Source organism: Nicotiana tabacum, chromosome 23, assembly GCF_000715075.1.
Source record: "Nicotiana tabacum cultivar K326 chromosome 23, ASM71507v2, whole genome shotgun sequence".
NCBI lineage: Eukaryota > Viridiplantae > Streptophyta > Magnoliopsida > Solanales > Solanaceae > Nicotiana > Nicotiana tabacum.
In genome coordinates this window covers 35,645,113-35,651,175 of record NC_134102.1, presented here as the reverse complement: position 1 = coordinate 35,651,175, position 6,063 = coordinate 35,645,113, and positions in this window count along the sequence as shown.

Here is a 6,063-nt window from a genome sequence, read left to right as displayed (position 1 = left end):
GCAAAAAAATATAATTAAGTAATAATAACACTAAAAAAACATAATCAATTGATAAGCGGAAAATTACAATACAGGCACTCCTGCATTGTTATATTCCTCCTTAAACATGTTACAAGCATTAACGTGTAACTTTATCCATTTGAAGAGTTCAAAAATCAACGGATTAGAAACTATTCTTTTGGCCAAATTAAATCACCAAACATCAATCTCAAACTGCTGGGTATGTGAAGAATAAAACTTAAATATTTGGGCATTTATATATAGTTTAATACTTATCTAGCATTTTTTGAATCTCAAAGGACACGGAAAATATTACTTCTAAAGTGCAGTCAATTTGACTAGAGACTAATTAGGACTCTTAATTAGGAACAAAAGGTACTAAAATTAGGGGGAATGCTTAAGATATTTTGCATACCAAATTTCGATTCAACAAAAATTAGTTGTTGGTTCTACAGAGAAGCTAACACATTCATATATGAGTTTCAGTTATCCTATACAATGTTTTGAACCATCATCTTCACCATTTATTTAGAGGAAATTCATTGGGCATTCCAATACGTATGTCCCCATATTTGCATTTCCTAGTACACAAGGAAACCAAAGGCAATAATTCTAACTCGTATTGCCATTTCCTGATCTCACTTAGTTCTAAGAGTTCTATTTAGTGGTTTCTAATGAACAACATGCTATAATTTACAAGCCCAACCTGCCTACCAAAGCTGAAGCGGACGAGCTCACATTGAGTGTTGGAATTTGAATTTGATATCACCAAATAGTTACTTCTACACCTTAATTACTCAACCATCAACCATCCCTTCAGTAATAAGAGTGTTCGGACTTCAAATTTTACAATGAACGTGAGTTTTTCTTGAAAATCTTAGTATTCTCATGCTTACGAGCCACATATGCAAAACTACTAATATTTAAGAGATAAAGTAATGGCCATTTGCAGGAGCTACTAAATTTATAACATCTAGTTAAGTGAAAACCTCACTACATCTATGTCTTACACCATTTCCGTAGAATTAGTCGAGGTGCACGCAAGTTGACCCAGACACCACGGTTATCAAAAAAAAAAAATGCCTTTCACCATCTTATATCCGTCGCATCCTTATGGAAACATTTCTTTAATACAAACTCAGAGGCAGATCTAGGATTTAAACTCTATGACTCAACCTTTAAAATCCTTAGTATTGAACCCATTACGTTTCTAAAACTATGGGTTTATATCTACTATTTGTTGCAATTTGAGTGGAGTTTTACACATAGATTTATGTTCTGCGTCGAAAATTATCGGTTCAATTGAACGCGCCCTTATAATGCTACATCCACATAGAGCGAGAGCACCTTATATCCACAATCAGGATATAGTATCCATTCAGCATTACCGTGTAAGGGAATTACACGATAATAATTGGACTCTTCTACCTCAAATACTTATAATGCTACATCCGCATAGAGCGAGAGCACCTTATATCCACAATCAGGATATAGTATCCATTCAGCATTACCGTGTAAGGGAATTACACTATAATAATTGGACTCTTCTACCTCAAATAAGAAACCGATTACATCGCGAACTATTAATAAGCTAACCTTACCTATAGATTATATAGTAAATATAAGACTTTGAAATATCGTAAAGTAAAATCAGGATTGGCCATCAGTATAGAAAATCTTATCTATATCTCAGTTCTGGGGAAAAAATCTAAATATTAAAAAAAAACCTCGCTGATCCACAAGTATGAAATCTTATAGCCATAAAAGAAATAAGACCTGCAATTCAGTTTTTAGAGATCCTCCAAATTTCAGATCTTAATACTTTCAGATGCCATTCGATCTCAGTCAAACATTAATTACTCGAATTTACAACTATCACAAACAGAAAAAATTCAAATCTTCACCACTCACATGCACACACATAAGAATCTATTCAAGCATAAATATAAATCTGCATGTGAAAAAGAAGAAGAGGATAAATCTGCATGAAAAATCAGTCCAAAAAAAAACAAAATTCAAGATTACAATTGAGAGAGATTAGAGAGGAGAAACTAACTTTTAGATTTTTGGAGATGTTTTAGATCTGTCTTCGATGTAGTATTAGGTTTGTAGAGAGAGAGAGATGAAAATGGAAGAGAAAATTTTGACCCGTCTTTTGTAATGGTTTTGGATTTCAATCTAAGAGGCGTTATGTTATGACATAGAAGATGCCAATCATGTAGTGACACGTATATCACTCGGAAATGAAAAATCACACGTCTGATATATGTGAAACCTGAAGATGAAACTGCCATAACAAACTAGGTTTGAAATTTACGCAAAGCTGTCGACTTGAGGAAAATATAAATTAGGGACAAGAATAGTTGTTAATATTATTTTATTAATGAAATATATATTTTTAGTTTTGTTAATTGCGTCTTCCTTTTTTCTTTTTCTTTTTTTTAATTAAGTGGTATAATTTAATTATAAACTAAATTTAAGAAAAAAGGATTTTTGAGACTTGAAATCTCAAATATGTCATGAATTTTGAAGCTATAAAAGTATGCCATTATGTGTAAGGGGTGAACAGAGGCGGATCCAGAATTTCAAGAGAATGCGTGTGCTTTTGTAAAGAATTGCATCTAGAATTTATATTTGACGCGTTTAACTTTAGTTTCTTATCATGAACTCACTACACTTTTGAAATTATAAGTTTAAAATTATATTCTTTTTGAAATTTTAGTAATTTTCACATATATTTATACTTCATGTTGAAAACAAGACCGTTCAAAGTAAGATTTGAACCGTCAAATTCACTTGTAAAGGTGTACCCAATAATAGTTACACCATAAGCGTATTCGAGCATGAGTGCACACACACATATATTTAAGTAATTTTGAAGAAATATAACATTATTATATATGATTTAGGGAGAGGAGTATGGGTTCACGTGAACCCATATCCCTCAAGCTGGATACACCTCTGGGGTGAACGTTCGATATTTCGGTATGGTATTTAAGAATTCTGGTTCGGTACTTTGATATTCGACCTATCAATTGTACATAGCAAAGTAGTTTGTTACAATTTGATATTTCTTATTTGGTTCGTATAGTTTTAATTCAGTTTATCAATTGTATAACAATTGTTGCTGGGTTTTCAACTATTCACATGGCAAATCAGCAAGACAACAACGAAATCAAATATCAATTTGAATGTCTTATAGCCTATTTGGCCAAGTTCTCAATAGGCCAAAAATATTTTTTTTTTCAAAAGTATTTTTTTCCCTTAACTTGAAGTGTTTGGCCAAATATTTTTGGGAAAAAAGTGCTTTTGGGAAGAAGTAGAAGCAATTTCTCATAAGCAGAAAAAAATAGTTTTTTCCTAAAAGCAGAAGCAGTTTTGACTTTTTTTCTTACCAAAATTACCCTTAACAAAATATAGTATATATCAAAATAACCATTAAACCTAATACTAGTACTTAAGATATTAATGTATAAATATTTCTTATTATTTTTAGGATAACTTTCTAATATATAATGACTTTAGGGGTGGGTGCTTTTATATTTGTTAAATAATTTTTAATATATTTAACTTATATTAAAAGAATTAAGTACTTTTAAATTTTATTTTCATATTTTACTTAAATAAAATAAAAAAATTTAATTATTACCTGTAATAATAAATTTTTAAGATTATTTATTTACTTATAATATTAACTACACTACACCAAATTTGATTATCAATGACGAATTATTTTGTCATTTAAAAGTCATATTTCGTCACAAAAAATCTTTTGTGACAAAAAATAATTTGTCAATCTTTCATCCCGAAACATCGACACTAAAAGTATAGAAAGACAATTTTGTGGTTAGTCGCTAAATCAAGTTATATTAGTGACGAAATTTTTTTTCGTTCCCAAATGCCTATTATTTGTGACGAATTTATTTATCGAAAAAAGTATAAAATATTTGTCACTAATAGCGTATTTTTGTCACTAAAAAGATTATCAATGCCGACAAAACTACCTTGTCACGAAATATTTAGTTTAATTAGTGACGACGTTAATTGTCTCTAAAGTTATATGTATTTCATAGTTAAATTAACGTTATTTCATCACTAAACACTACCTTTTATGTACAAAAAATATTTCGTCCCCAAATATATAAATTAGTGACAACTTTGCTTTTACAAAAATAATTTACAATTTGTAGTTGAAAACTAGTATGTCGCCACCAAAAATCATTTTTTTACAATATTAGTTAAAATTATCATAAAATACGAATCCGTAAAATGATAATTCTCGGACACGAAATATTTTGGTCACTAAATGTGGTCAATTTATGATGAACATTTGATGACGTCAAAATCCGTAGTGGTACTATTTATAATAACTTCCCATTAATTCAAGAATTTATCATTTACTAACTAGAAATAACATAATAAAACATGGAAGGAAACAACAAAATTCTCACCCATGATTACCTAATTAAGTGTAATGACATAACCGGTCATTTTAACTTTTAGAACCCCGTTCCCTAAAATAAAATTTTCCGTAGGTGCTTGTAATGATTTATGACTTGCGGGGATGGTTGGTTCGGGATTTGGAAGTGTTTGGGGTGAAACCGAAATACTTGGTTCCTTAAGTTGGCCTTAAAGTGCTAAGTTTGACTTCGGTCAATATTTTGAGAAAACGACCCCGAAATAGAATTTTGATGATTCCAACAGCTCCGTATGGTGATTTTGGACTTAGGATCGTGTTCGGAATTTTATTTGAAAGTCCGTAGTTAAATTAGGCTTGAAATGGCTAAAAACAAGAATTTAAGTGTGGAAGTTTGACCGATGAGTTGACTTTTTGATACCGGAGTCGGAATTCAGTTCCGAAAATTTTTATAGCTCCGTTATGTAATTTATAACTTGTGTGTAAAATTTGAGGTCAATCGGAGTTGATTTGATAGGTTCCGACATCGAATGTAGAAGTTGAAAACTCTTAGTTTCATTAAGTTTGAATTGGGGTATGATTCATGGTTTTAGCGTTGTTTGATGTGATTTAGAGGTTCGACTAAGTTCGTATGATGTTTTAGGACTTGTTGGTATATTTGGTTGAGGTCCCGAGGGCCTCGGGTGAGTTTCGGATGGTTAACGGATCAAAAGTTGAACTTAAAAAGCTGCTGCAATTTTCCCTTCTGTTGTATATTCTGGGCTATGATCGAGCCCCAGATCGAACCCAGATATCGAGCCCACGATCGAGGCCTGAGTCGAAGTCAGGGACGAGGCTTAGTATCGAAGCCACGATCGAAGGCAAGGCTCGAGGGCCAGGATCAAGACCCAAGATCGAACTTGATCGAGGCCATGACCATGTCCCAGGCTCGAGGCCTGATCGAGGCCATGACCAGCTCCCTGAGATCGAGCTCCCTGAGATCGAGCTCCCGAGATCGAGCTCCCCTGATCGAGCTCCTTGATCGAACTGGACAGAGCTGTAAGTTATAAAAACAGAGGACATTCGTCCCATTTGCCATTTTTGACGAACTTGAGCAGATGCGACTTTTGTCAGATTTTCAAGGAAAAAATATTGGGGTAAGTGATTCTAACTCGGATTTGGTCTACATATACAAGTATATCATTGTTTTCACCATAAATTAGTGTTTTGAGATTTAAATTTGGGAAATTTTTAGAAATCTCATAGAAACGAATTTTTGAGATTTCGGTATCGATTCGGAGTCGGATTTGAGTGAAACTGGTATGGTTGGACTCGTAATTGAATGGGTTATCGAATTTCATAACTTTTGCCGGATTCCGAGACGTGGGCCCCACGGATGAATTTTTAATTTATTTCGGAATTTTTATTAAAAATATAGTATTTTCTTATAGAATTGATTCCTATAGTTTTTAGTGATTGTATCGAATTATTTTGGATAGATTCGAGCCAGACAGAGTTGGATAATCGTGGAAAAGGCCTTATAGTGGATTAATTGGAGCAAGACGAGGTAAGTCTCTTGTCTAATCTTGTGAGGGAGAAATTACCCCATAGGGATTAAATTGAATAATTGTTGCTAATTGCGGGGGCTACGTACGCACGAGGTGACG